This window comes from Mus pahari, chromosome 1, assembly GCF_900095145.1.
Source record: "Mus pahari chromosome 1, PAHARI_EIJ_v1.1, whole genome shotgun sequence".
In the NCBI taxonomy this organism is placed as follows: domain Eukaryota; kingdom Metazoa; phylum Chordata; class Mammalia; order Rodentia; family Muridae; genus Mus; species Mus pahari.
The window spans coordinates 164,580,066-164,605,190 of NC_034590.1; the positions used below are offsets into that span (position 1 = coordinate 164,580,066).

The window sequence follows — 25,125 nt, forward strand, 5'->3', positions numbered from 1 at the left end:
ATCAGGGTCCTATGGAAAACACTGCACTAGCAGTAAAGACGGACCGACAGAACAAAGACTTAAGCTTCCAGAAGTTGGTTTCCATACACGTATTTTCTAGCTTCAGATTCACCTTTTCTCTGTGCTATATCACTGCTGTAAGCAGGAGGAAACAGATGAAGAATTTCTTCCCAGATTTCACCCCCAAGTTTCCATTTCTGTGTTTATTTTGTCATTTTTCTTAGAGGAAGTGTATACTCAGACCCATAGTCAAGCTTTATGGCAGAAGACTCTGGTAAGGATAGAGACAATGTCTGTAAGAAAACTACTGCAGATGAAGGGTTGGCCAATGGTGGCTTGCTGGACAAAACCGGCCTGCTTTTTGTTTTTGTCGATAAAATTTTATGAGAACACAGCCTCCCTCATCATTTCCATACTGTCCGAGGCAGACTTCCACACTCCAACAGGAGAGCTGAGCAGTTAGGGTGTCAGAGAGTCATGTTTGACACTCTCCACTAGATGGCACCACTGGGGGGGGGGTCCAAGGACTGAATGTCTTCAAGAAAATTGGGCCTGACTTCATGTCAGGCAGTTCATAAATGTAACTCCAGCTCCAGGAAAACTCATCATCTCTGGTCTCCACAGTCATACACACATGCATATGTACACACACACACACACACACACGCGCGCGCGCACTTTTAAAGTTGGGGGGTCTCACTCTGGCTGTCCTGGAACTCACTATATAGACCAGGCTGGGTTCAAACTCACAGAAATCCACTTGTCTCTGTCTCCCAAGTGCTGGGATTAAAAATGTGTACCATCACACCCAGCCATATAAATAAATCTTAAAAAATAAAATTTCTTTCTTTCTTTCTTTCTTTCTTTCTTTCTTTCTTTCTTTCTTTCTTTCTTTTGTTTTTCCTTTTCTTCTTTTGGAAAACTAAAGAAAAACAATCACAGTTCCTAGTTACAAGAAGTAAGGAACTCTTCAGAATGACACTTAGTGTTCATAATAGCAAATTTGTACGGTGCTTACTGTGTGCTAGCCAACATTTTAAATGCTTTACACATAAGATTATTTAGAACTATGATCATCAGTCCCATTTTACTCATGAGGAAACTAGGGATACCAAGAGATGAAGTACTGGAGAGTTTCACACTGGGTTGCGTAAGCCGCCCCCTCCCCAGCCCCCCAGTGCCCCAGTCTTTCACCCTTAGGAATCCTAGGCAGTCAATAGTGCCCCCCTCACCCCCCCCACCCCACCCCCTGCGAAGGTATGGTGCCGTGCTGGATGGAGCCCAGTGTGGAATGCTGTAACAAAGAACCAATTGTTTCTTTCTGCTTGCGCATTGCATTTTCGTCACAGCAAGCAACACATGCGTGTGTGACACCTGCCACTCACCTAGGATCACAACTATTTACAGGGTGCTGACTGTCTTTTGATGCACTGGCCTCTGGAGGAGGAGAACTATGACAGAGCAAAACCTCTTCCGGAGCAGAGACAAAGTGCTCAAGCCACGGTGCAGTGATCTAAGACAGAGTCACCGCTGAGTAAGGTGGGAAGGGATGTGGTGGGCCCCTAGCACGACGCTCAGAGACTAGTCAGCCAGGCAGTGAGGGATGGCTCAAGTCAACCCAGGTTGTAGGACTCTGCTAAAAGCCTCTCGCAATTAAGCAAAGAGGATGGGACAGAGGCAGAGCCCGCGCCACACTCATTAGCACCAATCAGCTGTCTTCAGCTTCCTGAAATAGCCTATCATAGCTCATTTCTCATCCTCCTGCAAAGGCGATTGGTGCAAGGAAGTCAAAGACTTGGCGGCTGCAGAAAGGCAAAAGACTTTCATGCAGATCTCTTCACCTGAGGTGGGCGGGAGGACGGAACTGGAGCATACTGAGGGGGAATCAGGCAGTATCTAGGAGCAGACACCTACCTACCGAACTGAGTTCACTTAGCCCCTGCGCGTGCTGTTCCCTGCGGTCCAAGGTCAGACCCACCTCCTGCTGCTGGGATATCGGGGAAGCAGAGAAGCTGACTGTTAAGAGGAGGCGGGTCCCCAGTTGTTGGGATCAGGGCTCACCAACCACCCCTACCCTCGGCAGGAGCCTCGGAGGAGAAAACGGCTTGTACCTCGCTGTTTTCTTTGTGGCATAAATCTTTCACCTCACCTCTACCATCCCAACACCGAGAGAAATAGAAGGAAGGAGGAAGAATTTGGTGGTCAGGGTTCCCTCCTTGTGAGAGAGTTATACACAGCTGCAGTCATGAAGTTGTGGGCGTCAGGTTAAAGAAAAAAAAAAAAAAGACGATATTCCACTCCAAACTAAATGGGGAGAAAATGGTGTGAATAACAGACTGCTCTCTGCACCGCGCCATTATTTGGTGGCGAGCCCTCTCTGTTCCTTAATTATGCCTTGGTGCCTGCAGCCCTCAGGGAAAACGTATCCTTGGAACTGTGACTGCCAGTCTCTCAACCACTAGTGGACAGGCTAGCCGGGAGTGGGAGTGGGGGCAAGATGCCCTCCCAGATCCTATGGGCTGTAAAAGAGCAGCCGAAGACCTAGAACAGTTTGAGAGTCCAGTTTGGATGTGTGCCCTTGCTGGATGGAACCTCAGCTCTGAGGGGCTGGACCCCACTCCTCTGTGCTTTAGAGGTTGAAGCAAGCACCCAGCTACATTCAGGCCTGTCTAAGATTGCAGAAACGAGGGGCAGAGGTCATTTGTTTCAATAGCCAAAGTCCAAAATCACATGTCTCAGTTAGCTTTAGCTGTCAACTTGACACAGCCAAGAGTCACCCAAGAAGGCAGTCTCAGTTGAGAGACTGCCCAGATCAGATCGGCTGGTAGTCATGTCTATGGGGGTGGTGGATGGTCTCCATTGTTAATTGATAAAGAAGGACCCAGCCCACTGTGGGTGACATCAGTCCCTGTGTGGGGTGGGTCTTGGACTGAATAAGAAAGTTCAGTTAAGAATGAGCCAGCATGCAGCATTCTTCCATGGTTTCTGGTTCAAGCTTCTGGTTCAGTTCCTGCCCTAATTCTCCTCTGTGATGAACTGTGAGCCGGAAGTGTAAGCCAAGAAGCCCCTTCCTGCTTTTGGTCGGAGTGTTTTATCATAGCAACGGTAAGGAAACTAGAACCCCCACTCCATGGCATCATTTATTTACCTTAGTGAGTGGCTGCAGAGAGCCCCAGACACCAAGGATCCAGGTCCTGCTCAGTGAGCTTCACATGTAATGGGCCACACAGAGCTGAAACCAATATATACAAAACCGAAAATCACTTTGCTGTGACAGAAGAGGGCCAGGTGCCAGGGGTGAGGTGCCAGAAACTGAGCGGGTGGCTAAGAGGAAGTAGGCAAACCTGGGGGAGGTGGAGTGGCAAGCTGGAGGAGGGGGAGGAGTCTCCGCACACCTGCAGAGCGCACAGCATGGGGGCGCAGAGGCCACCCCGACCACCCACCCACACTGGGGAGGGGAGGAGAGAGCACCGCTCTCAGGCTGGACTCAGATAGATCCCTCCTGGGACTTCCCCGGGGCTACGTTCTTTCTCCGAAGCGAGGCTTGTTACCAACCTCCCCCCACACACTCTCATTTCTTGATATGTTCGAACACACAGGGGGATTCCTGTTTCCTGTCTGTGCGTTTCCATGCGGTTGTCTCTGTCCTCCCCATTGCACGAAGCAAAAATACCGGTCCGAAGAAGAGACCGAGACACAAGAAAGACCTTCTGAGGAGGTAGGGTCTAATTTGGGATATTCTTCTTCAGAGACCCCCTACTTGGTGCTAGAGGCAGAGCAGCGGCCATGGAAGAGGGGAGGAGCCGAGGTTCAAGCCCAATCTGATTATTGAGTCCCAGCCTACTGGGTCACCCTGAGTAAGTCACAGCAGGCGAGCGAGCGAGCGCGCGCGCGCGCGCGCGCACACACACACACACACACACGTGTCACTTCATGTGTGGCACGAGAGGAATGTACTGGTTAAGGTTTCACACCTGGGACCCACAGATGTGCTTTAGAGGGCTTAAGAACTCCTCGAATTATACGTGAAACATACGGAAAGAGGTCTATGGGTATCATTCAATTCCCATAAAGAGTTAGGGTGACAGACGCCCACAGTGTTCAGCTCTCTGACAGTGGGATTACAGGTGCGTTTACTGAAGATACACAAGTGTTGTAACCTCAGACAGCACGGAGGGGCAGCGGTGTCCTGGGGAAGGGAGGTCAGCTGCAAGCAGGAAGTATAACGCTTTCATTTGTGGTAAACTACCTCAGAGAGATGCAGGTAAAAAGATGTGACTCCAGGTGACAGTGATTTGCTGCCTCCCTTCCCCCAATCCTTAATAAATATTTGTTTTAATTTCATTTTGTTTCATAGCCTTATATTCTTTTTTATCAAAGGATGGTTCAAACCGCATGGCTTTGGACCTCATGAAGCCTACAACATCCCACTCCTGGGTTTAGGACGCAACCTAGGCCACCTTAGCCCAAGATGCCTGGACAGGCTGCTGCTTCCGGGTTCTTCCTCTCCTTCCCCAACCTCTCCTTCCTTTCTCTTTCTTTCCTTTCATGTGGATTTCAGAAACTGGGGAGGAAATGACCGAATGAGTGGCCAGGGCGGTGGGACAATGGCCCTGTACTGGGTGCTGACATGGGAGTGGCTCCTGCCCTGACTCAAGCCGAGCCCACAACTTCACAGCAACAGCAAGCTCAGTCTCTCTCTTTCCGGCAGCCCGGCCAGCTGTGTTCTGCATGACCGAATCTGACACCTCTCACTTCCTCCACAAGCGGAACTTGGTGTTTGGATGACGCTCGAGACAGGTCGTTTGTGCAAAACAGCAAACCCCACCTTCGGTTTTTCAACCCCAACCCAAGACCTAAAAAAAGAAAAGAAACAAAAGAAGAGCAATGTGTCATAGGAGCTGGGCTTCGGGCACAGACCTCTCCAGAGCGCCCGTGGAGGGAGGACTCCTTCGACCCATGACCCTGTCTATGTGACTTGGAATCTCCTTAGCACCTCTGAGGTCCTGGTTCTTCAGGCTTGAAGGGTCAATGTCATGCCTCTTTCTGTGACAAACACTGGAGCAGTACCCAGCAGATAATGGTGAACTTGTCTCTTCCTGAGTGCCCAGGATGATGTAGCCACTGGCTCTGTTGCAGGGCAGGAAAACCCCCCACAGGACAGATTGGCCAATGGCTTGTGCTCTCTCCCACTCTTCGAAGTTTCTGCCAAGAAAGACTGTTGCAGCCTTTGCTGACACCTGGGCTGCGTTTCCTCACAGTGAGGCTGGCTCAGCTGGCTGCCCCTCGGTGATGGGACCAAGATAGGTTCATTGGACATGCCTCCAAGACTAACTCAGGCTAAGAGCACCGCCTGTAGCTAGGACGGATACAACAACAGTTGTGAGGAGCCTTGCTACAGCACATCTCATAGGTCAGGCTCCGAGCCAGCCCAGCGCATACAGATCTAACTTAATCCAGGGAACCAATAGGATGTTAACAACCCACATTAACAAACAGGGAGACAGAGGCTGCCCTGCACAAGGAGCGACTGGACAGAGGCCTCACAGTGGCAGAGCCCCTGTGCCAGGCAACCAGGAGCCTTCTAACCAGTTGTGTTCCACTTCCTTATGGAAACGGGAGGAAGCTGATTCTGAGCCCACACAGCAGTTAGAACAGCAGGTTTAATCAGCAAGAATGGCTGAGTGTGTTTGAGCAAGGCTGCTGGCAATCAGTGGAGAGATTACCCTCCACCATGGCTCCAGGTGGAACAAGAAGTGGGAGGAACCGGCTCACTCCTAAGCCTGCCCCTCCCAGCATCCCCATTCCAACCCACTTTCCTCTCCCACGTGTTTCCTAACTACTCACCCATCCTCTTCCATCTTCACCCCACCGGAGAGGAGAGAGCCGAGCACACTCTCAAGCTGGTTTTTCTCTGTAGTCTGTTTAATGCTAAAAAAGGTTGAGCGATGTTCCCATTTTGTGGATGGTGACGTTGAGGCATATTTAAGACGATGCCTTTGTTGGTAGAACTGGCCTTGAGATGGAGCTGGAGGTGAAGTAGAGGCTTGGCCACACTGGGAAGCGGGAACGAACCCCTCAGAACTTTTGGAAACGACTTCAGAACCTTGGCAAGCAGGGCTGAGCCTGGCTGGGAATAGCCACTCTAAGAAGGACACACTTGTCCTCTACTGGCTTAGCCCAGAACACACCCATCCTTCTAACCAGTCAGAGTTCCTTGTTGCTGCTAGAGAGAAGGATACTGTCCCTCTCATAAACAGATGTCTGTAGCATGAGCTCACCTATTGACCACTCTGTGAGACAGTGTAAGATACCAGAAAGCGCCTACAGAATAGGTTTCCAGATGCCACCAGTCCACAGGCCTGAGAGTGCGTGCCATCTTGCAACCTTGGGTAGCACTTCTGTCACTCATGAAGGTATTTTGCGACTCACAGTGCAGGACACAGGTTCCCAGAGCCAAGGAGTCAAGATTACAGTCTGTGGCCTCCCCTTGCCTTACCTGGAGCCTCCCAGACCACAGATAGCTCCTGCTGCTTCTTTGTGTAGAGACAGAGGTGGACAGATAAAAGCATATTTCAGGGAGCTTGAAAAAATGTCAAGAGACACATAGTTGTGGCACCAAGTGGCTAGAGCCCTTCTCTCAAGAGTCACATGACCTGGTGCAGTTTCAGCCTTACTGTTGGTATTTGTAGAAAGGGACCAACCACGCCTCTTTAGTACTTTCAGATTTATATAGGTGTGCATCCTGCTGAGGGTTGCATAGGGATTGTCCCCACATGTGCATGAGCTGGGAGCCTGAATCCCAGTGTGGCAGAGCAGAGGGGTTGATGGGAGCTTGGCTCAGGGATCCTCCTTCGCAAACAATCAGTGCCTGGGCGCAGACGTGAGCCAGGTAGGACTTTCCCTTCATTCCCATTCTTTGCCCGCTCGAGTCATAACAACCAAAAATATCCCGTCAAAGGGCAATTAGCCTTGGCAGAGAAGTAGCCTCCGTAAGCCCTAGAGCCTGTAAAGCAGAGGTGTCACTCCTGGACATTCACCGCCACATCAAGAAGATTCTTTCCCTTGGGTCTTTATGTATTTGGGTCCAGTAAGATGGTTCATGGTGTAAAGACTTGCCCCCAAGCCTGATGACCTGACTTGGATTCCTGGAACCTATCTAGTGGAGCAAGAGAAGCGACTCCTTTGGCTTGTGCATATATGTTCCAGTGTGTGTATGTACACACACACACACATCTTTTGTTTGACCTCACCCAAACCTGGAAGGCTTGAAGTCTCAAGTTTTAACACTACCTAGCTATACAACTTTGGATGAGTCGAAGGACTGTGGGGCAGTGGGCTGTGCACAGACAGCCTGCTCTCCAGTCGAGCATAGGTCTTGAACCCCAGGGGACCCAATGGATGGTAATTTCCAGCTACATGGGACAGAAGGGAGTTCGATCATGTCTCCTGTTGAAGTTACCGCCCCCCCACAGGCCCCTAAGGAGAGGTGTGTGACTATCAGTCACACAGACAATGTCCCAAGCTCCTGGCATTCTGGCTCAACTCCACCCCCACAGTTACCTGGTAGACCATCCCACTATAAAAGAGGCTGCTTGGTCCCTCCTCACTCTCTTTAAGCTTTTACCTTTTTTACTCTCATCTCTAGCCCTCCTTCTCTCTCTTCCTTTCCCCCTCTCTCCACGTGGACATGGACGGCCTCTCTCTCTCTCTCTTTCTACTTTCTCTCTTTCCCCCTGCTTTCTACAATAAAGCTCTAAAACCATAGACTGTCTCTGCTCATTGAGGCCCACTGTGCTTGGACAACGGGATAGGCTTTCCCCTAACAAGCAGCATCGACCCTCCCTCCGGAAGGCCTTCCTGCACTCTAGCCATAGTCCGACCAAAGTCTCTCGCCCACGTGGAAACCACCCAGCGCCCCTCTTCCCCTGACCTCTCCTCTCTTTGGCCCCAGGGCTGACTGAGCTACCCCCGGGGCCCCCATTCTGTTCTCAGCTCTTCTGCGGTGTCCAGGATGAGATGCCAAGACTGAGAACCTGGTATCTAGGACTGCCCCTTGTCCACCACCCGCCGAGCTGAGCTGGGGTTTAGTGGCTTCACACAGCCAGACACCCACCCGGGGCCGTGTGGAAAGCGTGCGGCAGTCCTCCTGCATCTGCCTGCCCAGAGCACCGGAACTCTAGCGGGACACAGGTTTTTCTCCCATTCCCTTTCCCCCACACCCACTGCTCCACAAAGGACCACCTCTGGGCCTCAGTTTTTCTCTCTATAAAATGACAGGTGACTATATTCTAGGAGCCTGGGTGTCAATGCCAACCCAGTTACTTTGTACATGAAGAAAATGGCATTCGGAAGCACACTGCGATGCTCACGGCCAGATGCATGGACACTTGACAGATCTACGAACTACTAAATACCAAGTCTTCTGATTTTAGAATATAACCCAGCATCCCTGAGCTTCACAGATCAAAAGTATTGCTTCCTTGTGCAGAGGATAGGACAGAAGATGGAGGGTGGAGGGCCGGCCCTGATCCCTAACATGTGCCCTTGAGTGAGCAAGCCAATAGTCTTCTCTGCAAATAACAGCGCATTGAGATGTGATTCTCCTAGTGAGGCTGCACAACCCACAGAAACAGAAAGCTAATTGGCTATTTCGAGACAGTGGAGAGAATATGAGGGTGACAAATTGTGTGCGCGCTACACAGTGGCGGGATGCTGTGACAGAGGGCTGCAAATGCCACTCTGGGGATGTGCTAATGAAGGCTCTGCATGCACAACACGAGAGGCAATTATTCTGTTCTCCCTGGCACTGGCTTCTCCTGGCAGGAGAGCTGCCCACAAGGCTGGAAGGAGTTAGCAGAGAGTTCACCCAGGAAGCCAGATGGAGAAAGAACAGAACTTGCTGTCTGAATCTGCCATCCCCAAACAGACAGAGCGTGTGTCTGTCTGCACTCTCCTTATCCTAGAGGACATGAGAAGGAGGGAGCCTGAGGAGGAAGGGGCTTTAGCTGTGATGGGGAGAGATCGGGCATGCTTCCAGCGGGTCTAGCGCTGGCATCCTTCATGGCTACAGATGTCAGCAGGATAAGGTGCTGAGGTCAGACATACCACTAAATTGTAAGGCCAGCATCTAGGAGATGGAGAAGAAAGATTACACGTTCAATGCTAGCAGTAGGAGAAAAGTAAAAGAAAAGAAAAAGGAAGAAAAGATGGGTATGAAGTACTAATAGCCATTTTTAAGGAGAAACGTGGCCATGCAGTTAAGAGTTGGGGGTGGGTGGGGTGTGGTTATCCGTTTACAGATGTCTATGCTGAGTTCTCTTTCTGGTGGTCCCAACCTCTTCCTCAACCAGTTCCTGAAAGTTCCAGGAAAGGAGACTTTGCCTCCTTCCTCGGCTGGATGGGACCAGGCCTGCTAATGGAACTGCGCAGACAAATCCCGTCCACCCACCCAGATCAGATGAAGTCACATAAAACTAGTGCAAGGGGTGCTGGGGAGGTGGCTTGGTGGGTAGTGCAAGCCTAGTGCACCCCCAGCCTTCATGTGAAAAGCCAGGTGTGGCTGCATGCACGTACCTGTAACCTCAGCATTATCCCAGGGACGTTAGACTGGAGAGATCGGTGGTATGAGCTTGCTGGCCAGCCAGGCAGAGATGATGAGCTTCTACTGGTCCTGAGGATGAGGTGGGGCCAATCCTGGCAGCAGGAACACTGCCCCACACCTCATGTGAGGACTGTCAGTGGACCAGGGGACCTAGATGGCTCAGGCCAGGGCGGGAGAGCTGACTGGCTGGGCCCTGGCTAACAGACAGAGGGTGAGGACAATACCAGGACTGGAAAGGACTCACCAAAGGACATTGACATGATTCTCTTCCTCAGCGTATTTCCCCAGTTGCCTAGGACCTTCCGCTCTCATGTCCCAGCTGTCTCTTGTTGCCACACGGTAGATACTGACACACAGGCAGGAGACTCCAGGTTTATATGCATACGAACCACCTAGAGAGACTGGAATGCTTGCTGGTGGCAGCTTCTTGTTCCCACTCTTTGAGGTTCTGAGTTGGTGAGTTTGAGCAGGACCCTAGACAGAGTGTTAGTCAGTCCTGGGAGACTCCCACATGGGTGGTTTCTAGACTTCACTGTGAGTGAGAATCTTGCATTCAGGGCTCAGGGTATAGACTTCTGAGATCAGACAAGAATCCAACTGACACTCAACTGCTGTAGTTCTCCCTAACCCTGCTTTCCCCATCTGCAAAATGAGGCCACCCTCTTCCTTCTGCTTTAAGGATTAAATGAGATCTAGGCAAAGGCCAGATTGCCTGGGATTCCTTGTGCCTTCCATAAGTCTTGGCTATTATTGCTGGCAGAAACTGTTACCCCTGCTAGCTCCTCCTAGTTCCTCCTTTTAGCCCTGGCTAGCCCCTCCTTCCAGCTCCTGTTAGCCCCTGTTAGCCTCTGCTAGTTCCTCCAAGCCCCTCCCATGAACACAGGAATTCAGCGGGCAATGAGAGGCATATGTGGTTTTGATTCAAAATTGTCTTCACATGTTAGGCAAATGCTCTACCACTAAGTCACATCTTCATCTCCCCCCTTTAAACGTAACTCTTTTTAAAACCGCTACCGGGAATTGAACCTGGGACCTTGTGACTGTTGGTTACCATTCTGCTGCCAAACCTCAAGTCTGTGATCCTTCCTTCCTCACTGAGGCCTCTGACTCAGACCACTGCGGTTGATCTAATTTCCCTTCGGAGGACAAAGCATCTTTACTGCTGAATTTTTCTACCCCAAGTAGAAACCGAATCACTTATTAGACCATTGGCACAAGAAAGAGGATAAAGCAGTGCCTCCTGCTCAGCCAGGCCTGGGCACTGGGGAAGTCTCTGATGGGCCCACATCTCACTTAGCATGGAAAGAAAACCAGAAGTCCACTGATTACTGGACCCACCATTCATCTTGGCATTTGATGGGACTGAGGGTTGGGTAGAGTTAGGCATATGTCAGGAGCAGCTTGCAGCCTAGCCCTTCCTAGTCTGGGTTCTCTGGGCCTGCATTGTCATTGTGCAAATGGAAGCCCTGGGCAGCAGATCCACCCTGTCTCTGGGCCTCAGCTCTTCTTAATCCTCTCTGAGCTCTTAGTGTCCTCAACTGTGAAATGGGCTGCTTCTCTGGGTTCTGGTGGGGAGCAACCCTAAAACCTCAAGGAGGCGTGCTGACCTGAGAGCTGTCTTTGCGAGGGACGGGCGTGCCACAGTGCCTGCCACATTTCTCTTGGGCTCCACTTCAACATTTATTCATTGTAGCCTAACTTATTTCTGTGTGAGGAAAAAAATGAAAAGGCCAACACTTGAGAAACAGTCCCAAAGAGCCTCGGCTTTCCAGCATTTTGTGTCACATGTGGAAAGGCCCAGAAGGAGCAAAGCACTCAGGGTCGCTCGAGAATGGCATTTGCTGTAGAAGAAGGTATTTCTCTTAGAAGAAAGGCTGTGTGGAGGGCCTTCCCTCCTCCCTCCAGGTCTCAGGGAAGTAACACAGAGCCATCCTCAGGAGAGTCCGGGGCTGTGTCATCACTGGCAGACCTCTGGGCTGACTCAGACCCATGGGGCAGGAGCAGTCCCCTGAGAAGCTAGCTGCCCTTTCAGAGAAAACTCCCCCGTGGGCGTGAGGAGAGCCAAGTGGTGTGAAGGGGAAATAGAAACTAACTTGACTTTTACCTAGAAACCCCAGTCCCCTGCCTGGTTGTTTGTTACCCATTAGCTCTCGAAACTCCTGCTTCTCTTATTGATTTTCTCGAAACTCCTGCTTCTCTGCCTGATTAACGTCATCTCTTCAGACTAGAGTCACCTTCAGTCTTCTGTCACTCCTCTGTGCACATAAAAACACACAGAGGAAGTGGGTGGATGGATGATGATGGATGAATGGATGGATGGATGGATGGACGAATGGACAAATTGACAGACGGATGGACAGGTATAGGAGTCTGCTGTCTCCCAGGAAGGAGCCAGTCCCAGAAACCTGCTGCAGTCAGTATGGCTGATGGAAGTCTTAGGGTGTGACCCCTACAGGCTCTAAGCCCAGCATTGGCTAACATGTGGAAATAGACACAAGCTTAAGGCCAACCTGGGCTACAATACAAAGGTCAGTTTGGGTTACACACAGCATGACCATGTCCTAGCCCTCTCCTGACAAAGCCAGGGGTTTCAGAGTATAGGGACCACAGGTAGTTAATCACATTTTCCATAGCTGGAGGAATGTGAGGGTCATTCCCAGTGGCCCCCTCCACACAAGGCAAAGAGAGGCTCTGTGTGGGCCACAAGTCTGCAATCCCAAAACTCAGAAGGCTAAGCAGAGGAATTTCAAATTCCAGGCCAGCATGAGAGGTTGTCTGGAAGACAGAAAGAAACTAAGAAATAAAGAGAGAAAGAAGGAAGAAAGGAATGAATAAATGAAGGAAGAAAAGAATGAAATCTTTTTTATTGCATTGTGAAATTATTTATTTATTTTCAATTTTTTATTAGATATTTTCTTCATTTACATTTCGAATGCTATCCCAAAAGTCCCCTATACCCTCCCCCCCCCCGCCCTGCTCCCCTACCCACCCACTCCCCCTTCTTGGCCCTGGTGTTCCCCTGTACTGGGGCATATAAAGTTTACAAGACCAAGGGGCCTCTCTTCCCAATGATGGCTGACTAGGCCATCTTCTGCAGCTAGAGACAGGAGCTCTGGGGATCCATCCCATAATCAGCCACCAAATGCAGACACTAATGCACATGCCAGCAAGATTTTGCTGAAAGGACCCTGAGATAGCTGTCTCATGTGAGGCTATGCCAGTGCCTGGCAAATACAGAAGTGGATGCTCACAGTCATCTATTGGATGGAACACAGGGCCCCAATGGAGGAGCTAGAGAAAGTACCCAAGGAGCTGAAAGAAACTTCTTTTCAATGATTTTTGCTAGACAATGAACTTGAGGCCAACCCAGGCTTCACAAGATCCCATCAGCCAAAAATCAATGAGTGTGTTTCCCTGATTCCAGCTCTAGGTTTGACTCTTGATGTTCCTACACTGTATCTAAAAGTTATGAGATGGCTAGACACCATGAAATAACACACTGGGATGCTTAGCACAGTCTTGCGCGCGCGCACACATGCACACACACACACACACACACACACACACACACACACACTGAGCGGCAACTGTCTAAAGCTGAAGGAATGGTTGGAGGAAAGGGAGAGCTTAGATCCAGGTTCACACAACCAGTCGTTGAGTCGGGCCAACTCCCACCCCCAACATGGATGGAGAGGAGGGTTTTGCATTGCTGTCTTCCCTTCTCTCCTCCACCCACCCTCCCTCCCTCCCTCTCTTCTAGCTTGCCTTCCTTCCTTCCTTCCTTCCTTCCTTCCTTCCTTCCTTTCTTCCTTCCTTCCTTCCTTCCTTCCTTCCCTCCTTCCTTCCCTCCTTCCTTCCCTCCTTCTTTCCTTCCTTTTCACTGACAGGGTTTCTCAGTATAGCTCAGGGAGATCTTGACACAGTACCCCACTTTTGCCTTAGCTTCCCAAATGCCAAGATCACCATGCTTGGCTACATCAGAGCTTTTGGTATTCAGAGCGATGGCGAGGGTCCAAGAGGGTGGAGGACAAGAAATGCCCATCTAAGTTGTAAGGGCCTGCAGCCAGACCAGTCCAGATCCTCCATGGCTCCCACAGCCGCGGGGGACGGAACTTTTTATTGACACGGCTAAAGGAAGCAGGGGAGGGGAAAAGGGGCAGCTCCAGGAAAGCCTGGCCATGCCTTTGAGTTGCACCAGGCCCTACAGCAGGGGCACAGGAAAGCCTCATTTTCTCTTTAGGAGAGTGTAAAGGGAAAGACAGAACCGAACTGGAGTTCCAGGGGCAGATTCATTCTCCCAAGACCTGGAAACTATCCCAAGTCTCCTGCCTCCAAGAGGCCCCTCCTTTACCCCCACCACCACAGCCACCTGCTAGTGCACCATGCAAACGCCTCCCCTAAGGAAGGGGTCTCCAGGGAACAGGACGTGCCACATGTTCAACCCCGTCCCCTGATGGTGTTTGTTAAAGATAGCTCTGAGAAACCAGGTTTAAATTTTTATTTATTTATCTATATACAGGTGCATGCATGCCGTGGCTGGCAAGTAGAAGTTAGTCCTCTCCTTCCACCACTGGCTCCAGGGATCAAACTCAGGTCGCCTGGCCTTTACCTGCGGAGTCACCTCACCGGCCCAGAGCCAGGACCATATGTTTAAGTTTCCTGTTTTGTATCCACAGAACGTTATAAATTCATGGGACAGGAAATGTCACCGGGGAGTTTGTTATCAGTGCAGGTCACTGGTTGAATGGAAGATGACCTACCTCATTCAAGGAAGAGGTAAGAGATTTTCCAAGGCGCTAGGAGGATCGGGGTTGTTGACCTGCTGTGGGAGGGCCCCTCTATCTACTGATAACCTGGACTTCTAAGTTCAAGCTCCCATAGCGAGTGAGGAATCTACTTACAGCCCCTCCCCCGCAGCCCACTGCCCCTGCTATGACCTAGTGTCTAAGCAGGAACACAAATAACCCTTACTTCCCTAAGGACAGATGTCAGCCATCCTCCCCCACGTGTTGGTTCGTGTCCTTTTCACAGTAGTGTGCTACCTTTTTTTTTTTTTTTTGTACATAAGGAAAGTATGGTATAAGGATGCAAAGAAAGCAGCTCAAGATTGCATAGCTGTCGGGTGGTATCTAGGCTCTAAGATCCACGTACAGCAAGTTCATGTGTCCGGCAGGTCTGAGGGCCTGTGTGGCAAGAGGCACTCACGTGAGTGAAATGGGCACGAGACATGAAGTCCTGGCACACCTAAAGCAACCATGATAGGAACACCAGTGGTATTTGGTGAGCTCTGAGTTAGTCCTCAGCCTCTTGCTTCACCTGTAGTGCCATTTTCCACCAACACTGTGACAGTGTAGGTACTGATACCATCACTGAGAAGAGCACCCGTTCATCCACCATCCATGACAGACAGTTTTGTCAACTTGACACAACAAAGAATAACCAGGTTAAAGAGTCTCAATGAGGGGTTGTCTTCATGGGGTTGACCTGTGGGCATGGCTATGGTGGGTTGTCATCATTAAGTTAATTGATATGGGAAGACCCAGCCCACTGTGGGAGGTATCATTCCCTATGCAGGTGTCCTGAGATGCATAAGAGTGAAGAAACTGAGTGCAAGCAAGCAGCATGAATGCATTTATTCTTTCCCTGCTATTGACGGTAGATATGGTATGACTAGTTATTTGAAGAACTTGCCTTGACTTCCTCCTTAGTGGTTGACCATAACCTGGAACTGAAAGCTGAAATAATAAACCCCTTTAGTCTATGCTGGGTTTTTTTTTTTTGGGGGGGGGTGGTCAGGGTATTTTATCACAGCAACAGAAATGAAACTAGAACATATCCAACCAAACATCCATCCACTCATATACCCACCAATACACACAGCCATCCATCCATCCATCAATCTACCCATCCATCCATCTACCTATCCACTCACTCACTCACTCACTCACTCACTCACTCACTCACTCACTCACTGTTTCATACATCTACCTATCTATTCATTTCTCTATCCATCCATTCAGCTATCTATCCATCTGTTTCTCTATCCATTCAATCACCCATCCATCCATCAATCCATCATCCATCTACCCATCCATCTACCAATCCAATCCATTCATTCATTCATACATTCATTCATCCATCCACTCATCAATCAGTTATCCATCTATCCATCCATTTCTTCATCCATCCATTATTCATCCATCCATTCATCCACCCACCAATCCATCCGTCTGTCCAGGAAACTTGTTCTTCCTCTCTGACAGGCTGACCTTGACTAGGGAGCATCCCACAGTCCATCCATCCATCCATCCATCCATCCATCCATCCATCCATATCCATCCATCCATATCCATCCATCCATCCATTTCTTCATCTATCCAGCCAGTCAGCCAGCCATTTCTCCATCTATCCATTCATCCATTCATCCATCCACCCATCATCAACCTATTTCTTCATGCACCCATTAACCATTCATCCTTCCTCCCACCCAGTCAACACTTCTGGAGTTCACACGGTATTATTTCTCCTAAACTATGGTCCAGATTCCTAGAAAAACCTGTTCTGCCCTGGCCCAAGTCTATTGAAAAGGACCCGTTGGTCACTTCAGAGTGGGTGACCTCAGTTGCTCCGAGTCCCAGGTGCACTTGTGAGCAGGTCCTCCTCCACACATGCTAACCCTTCTCCCAGCTCTGAGACTCCTCCAGGGGAGGCCCTGTAGCCAAGCATGGCCAAAGCCTAAGTCTACCTGCCCAGCCTGCTCACCTATGGAACGGGCCAACGGCTTTAACCAGCCAGGCTAGTCAAGTGAGACTAAAGGCACGTGGGGAGGCACAGGGCAGAGTAGCGAGGGGGCTCAAGGGTGCAGGTGGCCCTCATCTCCGTGTCAAGCACAGATATCTACAAAACACTTGTGCTTAGGCTTTGGGCAAGATCCAGAAATGTGGCCTGGAGAAACTCTGTTCCTGACAGCATCATAGCTCCCGTCCCCAGGACTCAGCATCCCAGTGTCTGTCCAGGAAACTTGTCCTTCCTCTCTGACAGGCCGACCTTGACTAGGGAGCATCCCACAGTGTGATTCCAGCCAGTGTCATCTCATGACAGCTATGCCATGGAACACTACCCTCCACTCCATTCCCGACCCTGGCGCCACCTCAAGGCCACTTCCCTTGTGACCTTCCTGCTCTGGAGAGCAGTCATTCCCACACAGCCCTTACTCTCCCTTCCTCCCTCTCGCCTCTGTCCCTCCCACTCTCCGGAAGGGAAGCAGGTCCCACAATTGATTAATAGCCCGGCTTTCACTGATAATTCCTCACAGAGGGCCCACAGCTCGAAGCTTTGAGTAAACATAGCAATTTGCTTTAAATAAACATCCTCCTTACAAAGTGAAGTTGAACCCTCAGCCCAGCTGACACAGAAACCATTTTCACCCCTGTGTCCTGCACTGGGAGGACATCCCATCTGCGCGGGAGGGAATGGCCTATGAATCAGGATCCTTTATGGACTTTCTTTCTCTCTACAGACTGCCCTCTGCTCCCTTTCCTGCCTACACAAGTTCTACCCACTGGCCCCACCTGTTACATCTTCTCCTCAGTGCACAGGTCAGTATCTCCATTAAATGCTTCTACCTCAACCGCAGCCCCAGAAGGGCAGATCCGACCGGCCTGCGTTCCTCCTTGATCCACCATTCCTGTCAAGAAGCCCCAACCTCCGGCTTCTGATCTCTTGTCTCCACGCTTCCTGTAACTCTCTACTATATTCAGACCCACTTTCCTGCCTTGACTCTTGTGACTTGGGTCTGACAACGTCTCCCCCAGTTCTGTGCCTGCATCAGAGGTGAAATGAAGGCCTGGGAGTCTGCAGCACTAAGTAGGAATCAATGCAGCCAATGCAGGGACACGTGGGGGACCAGGACCACTCAGACACTGACTCGGAATACTGAAGGGCAGGTGGTCGTAGGCCTTGACCCTGTGAGGGATGCTAGCGCAGGCCTTATGCTGGCCCATCACATCAGATACTACAGTAATTCACAAGGCTGGACATTTTGAAATCAACCCCCTCCCCCTCCTTTCAGAGTAGGAGTACTCTGGGAGTCTTGCTGGGTCTTTGGTTGGTCAAACATGAAGGACATTTTAGAGATTTGCAGAGCAGATAAACATATTTATTAGGATGAACACAAACCTCAGGGGGTTAGGGGCGTGGGGAACGGTTTTCCCAGCATACCTACTCTGAGACCAGAAAGTTCCCCTGGCAGGATATGGGAAGGTCCCCAGCAATTGCTGCCTGGCCCCACTTCCTGTAGGGTGCATGCAGTCATGGAAACCCAAGAAGGAGTCTTGGAGGAACCCCCACTGTGTATCACCAGTGCTGGGTTCCTGGCTTTGAGAGAATCCAGCTCAAGAGGTAGAAAAGCAAGCAAACACAAACCAAAAATACAAAAAACCAGACAGTGACCGTGGCACCCCTGCATACCTGGACGGAGCCTGGAGGTTCGGCTCAATCTTGGCTCAGTGTATGCCCTGGGGCCTCTCACTACCTTAAACATGACTGGAAACTGGCTGACATTTCTGTTCTAGAGACTTGGGGTTCAGAGTTAGGGGTAAGCTTTACTGGATAGAAAGCAAAACAAAACAAAACCCTTCCTGAATGCAGGGTGTGGTGGTCCATGTCTGCAACCCACAACACTCAAGAAGTAAAAGGAGGATGTACAGGGCCCTAGGTTCCATTCCCAGACTGCGAGAAGAAAGTAAAGAGAAGAGGAGAAAGAAAGAAAGAAAGAAAGAAAGAAAGAAAGAAAGAAAGAAAGAAAGAAAGAAAGAAAGAAAGGAGGGAGGGAAGAAAGAAAAGAAAGAAAGAAAGAAAGAAAGAAAGAAAGAAAGAAAGAAAGAAAGAAAGAAAGAAAGAAAGAGAGAGAGGGGAAGAGAGAGAGGAAGAGAGGAAGAGAGAAAGAAAGAGAAGAAAGAAAGAAAGAAAGAAAGAAAAAGAGAGGAAGAGAGAAAGAGAGAAAGAAAGGAAGGAAGGAAGGAAGAAAGAAAGAAAGGAAGAAAGAAAGAAAGAAAGAAAGAAAGAAAGAAAGAAAGAAAGAAAGAAAGAAAGAAAGAAAGAACAGTAATAAGATAGCTTGTGTTACAGAGAGAAATCCTGTCAAATCAAAACAAAACTGGGCGTGATCCATGTCTACAATCCCAGTATTTAGAAAGCTGAGGCAGGAGGATTGCCATAAGATTGAGGTCAGCCTGGGATACACAGTGAGCTCCATGAGAGGCTGGCTATAGATTAAGACTCTTAAAACAAAAACAAAAATGAAACAAACCTAGTGGGGGCTAGTGTCTATGGTTGAAGGAGAAAGGGGTGACTAGGGTCCTGGGCTTATTTAGGGGATGAAAAACCTACTCTGATAGAGATACTAACGGGGCAATTTTTTTCAGTGTGCTAAAACCACTGAACTGCATGTGCTAAAGAGCAATGAGCTGCAACTAAAAGGAGCAAATGTTATCTTCTATGAATTGTTTCTTAGTGCAGAGAAAACAGATACAAATAACCTTGTGGAGTGAGGGGAGCAGAGATGTCTTAGGGAGGGTGTCTGTTGTTGTGATAGTGCCAGGACTAAAAGCAACATGGGAAGAAAGGGTTTGTTTCATCTTACCTGTCCTAACACAGTCCCATGTGAAGTCAGGGCGAGAACTCAAGGCAGGAGCCAATGCAGAGGCCGAGGAGAATGCTGCCTACTGACTTGCTCCCCATGACTTGCTCAGCCTAAGACCACCAGCCCAGAGGTGGCACTACCCACAGGGACACAGGCAATCTAGTGGGGACATTCTCTTAGCTGAGATTCCCTCTTCCAAGATGACTCTAGCTTATGCCGTGTTGACATACGAGCAGTACACGGAGCCTGGGCTCTTATGTCACTGGAGATATTTCCTAAAGAGAAGAAAGTACTTGAACCTGCTTGTCAGGGGCCACCAGGAGCCATCGGATGAAGTGGGGGAGAGGACAGTGCAAAAGGGGCAGATGAAGGTAGGAAATGATGTCATTCTGACTACTACAAGTTCTCCGTGTGTTCGTGTGTGTGTGTGTATACATAGATGGAGTCTGTCTCTCATACTTCCCCAACTAGATCCTCTAACCTTTTCAAGACCACATGAAATCGGGTAGAACTGTGTATAGTTGGTTGGGGTTGTGGGCTGGGTACTCAGGTGAGGGTCAAGTGACCCTCTCCACCCCCTCCTTTAACCCAGCAGAAAGGATCTTTGGCAAGGAGGCCCAGCCAAACTCCTGAGATGTTGGCAGTCGGGCTCAAAGGCTGGTCCCCTACACCTGCCTTTCTGGGGGCCACTCGCTGCCCACCCCCTAGTGCTGGGCTTACAGGTAGCTGCTCTCAGCTTCTTGTGGGTGCTGGGAATGCACATTCAGGTTATGGAGTCTGGAATACAAATTATGGTTTTGCAGCAGGCACACTTTGCCCCACAGCTGTCCCCCAGCCCTTGAAACAGAACATTTAAATCAGCCATTTTCAACTTTCCTAACCCTTCAATACACTTCTTCAAGCTGTGCTGACCCTCAACCATAAAGTTACTTTTGTTGCTACATCATAACTGTAATTTTGTTCCTGTTATGAACAGTAATGTAAACATCTGTCTTTTACAATAGTCTTAGGTGACCCCTCTGAGAAGGTCCCCTGTGGGGTCATAACTACAGGTTGAGAACATTGATTTAAATAAAATATTAAAGAGGGAAAAATCCTCACGGTAAAAAAAAAAAAAATCTATTGATTTTACAGTTCTTCTGTTTGTTTGTTCTCAGCATATATTTAAATAAATTAGAAATATAATAAAATCAGTCCAATGCAGTTTGCATGTAAAATTGATGAGCGGATTTTAAAGGATTGTACCTCTTTTTTTTTTCTTTGTCAGAAAGAACAAAGAATTCTGAATGTAAACTCTTAGACATTGTTTCTTTTCAGAACCCTGGCTCATATGTAACTTTTCCTATTTTTTAAACTTTCCTTGAGAAAAGTAACTGTTTAACATAGCTGCTTTGTTATGTCTGCCAGCTGTGAGAATGCCAATGTCCCACCTTTTTCAACACTTTGTCAGGATCTGTCCTTTCCCTTAGCAGTAGGCTGGGTGTGAGGTGGCATCTCATTGTGGTTTGGCTTTGTACCTCCCTGCAGAGTGACAGTGTCTGCCTCTTTTTGCATACAGACTTCACATACACACTTACATCTTTGAGGGAAATGCATATTTGAATTCCAGCCACTTCTAAGTTCAGGGGTTTCTTGTTTTGTTCTTTTTGGTTTTGCTTCTGTTCAGTTTTCTGCACACATACACTACGTCACTGTTCTGTGATCCATCTTTAGATGTCTGAGTTCACTGTTACACTTTCGACAAACGTGGGCCGAGCCTGGGTCTTATTCAAACCCACATCCTCTCCTCCTGGGCCCGGTGTGCCTACAATGGTGCCTGGCAAATTCATGATTGGGCACACAGCCTTGGACACACAGCCCTGGACACACAGGCTTGGACACACAGGTTTGGGCACACAGCCTTGGACACCCAGCCTTGGACACACAGCCTTGGACACACAGGCTTGGACACACAGGTTTGGGCACACAGCCTTGGACACCCAGGCTTGGGCACATAGCCTTGGACACACAGCTTTGGACACACAGCCTTGGACATACAGCCTTGGACACCCGGCCTTGGACACACAGGCTTGGACACCCAGGCTTGGACACACAGGCTTGGACACCCAGCCTTGGACACACAGCCTTGGACACCCAGGCTTGGGCACCCAGCCTTGGACACCCAGCCTTGGACACACAGCCTTGGACACATAGACTTGGACACACAGCCTTGGGTACCCAGCCTTGGACACCCGGCCTTGGATACACGCCCGGCCTTGGACACCCAGCTTTTGACAGTGTCTTTGTGTTTTCCTCTGAGGCCTTTCTAAGCACCCATGTTTCCAACTTACCTCTGTGTGGAGGCCTGTGGTAGGTTTAAGGGGACTTTGCTATGAAGAGGAGTCTGAGCTCAAAAGTCTGTATTCTGGAACATTCTGGCATGTTACCTAAGGAGACCCTGCCTTTGCCCTCCCTCCAGGTCTCAGGCTTCCTCTCCCTTCTTTGGTGGTGCTGTGGGAAGTAGGAATGGCTGCTTCTCATGTTGTATTCACCTTGGCTGGAAAGCAGCCATTCCTACATGACCACCACCTTCCACACAGCTACCAGTGGCTGCCAGGTGGCCCAGAAGACACAGCTAAACCTGCCCTTCCTCCATCTTGTCAGCCTCCATGACCTTTAAAAAACCCTTTTGCGTTCATACCTGGAAGCAGAATTACTGGACCATACAGTGATTCTATTTCTTCCTTTCCCTTTCCCCCTTCCCCTCCCCTTCCTTCATTTCTTTAAAGAGCATATTCTATGGAGTTAGTCATGTTCGTTTTTCACCAACAGTGTCCAGGGCATCCTACCATCACTAGTAATGGTGTTTACATGGTAGCAGCCCTGATAGGAGGGAAGTAGTTTCTAACTGTGGGTTCGATTTGCATTCCTCCTGGGACTCCGCATTGAGTCGTGGCTATTGACCATTTTACGACTGGTAGAGGAAAAACAAATGTTTCCTTGGCTGAATCACCCCCTGGTTTCTGACACTGTTGGTGGCTGCGGCCCCTTGTAGGAGTTCATTGTTTATCCTGGATATTGGTCCTTTATCAGGTACACAATTTGCAAACATGTTCTTGCATCCTGTAAGTGGCCTTTTTCCTCTACGGATCACCCTTTCACTGTACGAAGTTGACATTTTAGTGAAACACAGCTTGTCTGATGGGATGACTTAGAATATTTAAAGTACAGAGTAAGGAAGGAAAGATGGTGAAAGGAAATACCAACAGAAATGAAGTCTGGGTTTGTCCTTGAGTTGATAACATTCTTTGTTCTGGGGAAGCCCCTGCTGATGAGAGCAGTGGGCGAGAACTAGAGCCCACGTGTACTGCTTCAAGTCCCAGTAAGTAAGCCTACGCATACCTGGGCCAGGGAGCGGCCTGTGTGGGTGGGGAGGGGTTGCACTGTGGCTCTGGGGTTTCCCTGAGATCCTTAAAGGGAGTGTGGTGAGGGGGTTCAAAGGCAGGAAGTTCACTGTTGGGAAAGCAGAGAGTGCCCCTATGTCAGCCCCCGGAGCCAGGTCTAAAGAGCAGCTGTCTGTCTGCCCTTTGCTCTCTGTAAATCTTTCACCACCTTTATTTTGTTTTGTGAGTTTTTTTTAAAATTCTAAAAATAATTATGCCTATACCCAACTGACTTAAGTATAAAACATTAACGGTGATCATTCATTAAACAAGATTGTGCCAGCAACCAGGCTTCATGAGCCCCAACCACCCACAACCCTCATCCACATCGGGCAAAGACCCTGAGCCCTTAGGGAAGAGCTAGTTCTAGTACCGCCGGGCTCAGTTCAGACCTGTCTGATTTCAAAGCCTATTTCTACTACAGTCTCTTTTCCGCTACCATTCATCCCAGAACTTGCGCTTTTTTCTTAAGCTTTCAAAATCATGATTATGTATTTTCAACCTCTGTTTACAAATGCAAAATCAGCTGAGTAATATTTCAGGAACAGTAAGATATGCCGTTTATTGCATAATTTTCTCACGAATTGACATCATGGGTGCTGTTACCATAGTTTCCGCCATCTTAGGCTGATGTGCTTGTCCCAGTCCCTGCGTGCTGGACACTGAGGACAGTCATCCCACATCCCATGACTTGTCTCAAGAGGGCACATCAGTCAGGTTTGGGGCTTTCAGTGCTGCCTAATAGCCAATAATAAAACAGCAAGGGTTCTGACCACAGCAGCCCGCCCCCCCCCTTCTAAAGAGGAATGACAAAGAGCTTCCCTGGAGAGTGTGAGAAAGGTGCCACACACATCCCCACCTCCATCTCCAGACAAGGTCCTGCGGGCATCTGGAACATCAGTGTCTGCTCTCTGTACACAGACTTCTGCCATACACACACTGTTGGCACATCCAGGTAATTGGTCCCAGAGCAATGTGTGGGGACAGTTTTGGTTGTCTAGCAGGTTTGCAGGCTGCTCTTGGTATCACACTGGTGGAGACCAGGGATACTGCTAAGTATCCTACAAGGCTGGGGCAGTCCCCAAAACCCTAGTGTGGAGTCAGAGTGAACCCAAGGATTCTGCGTTCCTTAGCCAGCTCCCCGTGGCTTACATTCTTCGCACCGAGTGTTCTCATACTACACCTCACTGTGAGAGACACACCAGTGGGAATCCCAGGCAAGACAGAGACGTGGTCCTGGACAGAGAAATCTGACAGGGCCACATACGTTAGAGCAAGGTGCACAGTGGATAGGAGGCATAGCACCAACGTATGAGTGTCCCCACGTTCAACCCCAGACAGAGGGGCAGGAAGAAGTCTACAATTCATGGCCCTTAAGACATCTTGCACCTCCTGTGACCTTTCAACAATTATAAACAAAGTTCCATTGTGTCACTGGTGATAAAAGTCTCTGTCATCGAGCCTGCGTGTTTGCCAGGGAGGGGACTTACTTGTCATGGTGCCCCATGAGATGTCTGGATGAGATTAAAGGGTCCTTTATGTTGTGCCTCTTCAGTGACTGGAGAGGCAGTGGAAGGCTTCCTCCTCCAGACAATAAACTAAAATCCCCTTGAGATTGATTGCTGACCTTGAGACACATTTTAATGACTAGCTTTATCGACTGTTCAGAGGAGACTGGGGTAATCACGGAGAGTGTGAGGAAACACATCCTCGCTGGTGAAGGAGGCTGTGCTATGGGGTCTATACCACTCAGACCCTTCTGCCACTGAGGCGACTTGCTGCATACCTGCTGCAGGACAGAGACCCTGCCTTCGACAGAGAACCGCTTGCTTTCCTGCATGCCTGATGCCCTATGGGCCCAGGCTTCTCTGCAGCAGGCACTGGGACAAAATAAGGAGAGGAAAAAAAAAAAAAGTGACAGACTTTACATGAGGGAACAAATCAGAGAGAGCCGTCCCTCATCCCACAAGTTCCACAGGTAGTCAGATCACAGAGACCCTTGAAGTCCGACAGACCCAGGGAGAGCAGCAGCCTGGCTTAGTTGAGCAACCAGCTGCTGCTAGGTGCTAATGCCCGCCAGCCATGGGTCTTGCTTGTCTTGCTTTTCCTTCGGCTTCTCTCCTGACTCTCTGCAGGACAAACTGAGCTTTTGCTCTCTCTCTTCCCTGACTTCCCATTGCAGCTGGCTTTCCCAGCATCCTGGCTATGCTGTCTCAGAGAGCTCACCATGTACTCCAGGGCTCAGGTCTCCCAAACACACCCACCCTGTGGCCCAGCACCTAGAACGTATTGTCTCCCTGAATGTCACTAATTGCTGTTTCCCAAGAGGTGAGCAGTCTATGCCAGGGCTCTGGCAGGGAGCTGATGAGGTACCAGCTTCAGGACAGGGGTTTTTCAGATATCTGTGAGCCTGGCAGAATCTCCTGCCTCCTCCTCCTCCTCCTCCTCCTCCTCCT

At 49.5% G+C, this 25,125-nt stretch overlaps 1 long non-coding RNA gene across 1 annotated transcript; it reads left to right on the plus strand.

The window, feature by feature from the left end:
* The first annotated feature begins 2,920 nt into the window (after nucleotides 1-2,920).
* Nucleotides 2,921-5,274, plus strand: LOC115062698. Its single transcript, XR_003842637.1, has 3 exons — nucleotides 2,921-3,105; nucleotides 3,600-3,718; nucleotides 4,712-5,274. It is a non-coding gene; the product is annotated as an uncharacterized LOC115062698 (long non-coding RNA).
* The last annotated feature ends 19,851 nt before the right edge of the window (nucleotides 5,275-25,125 follow it).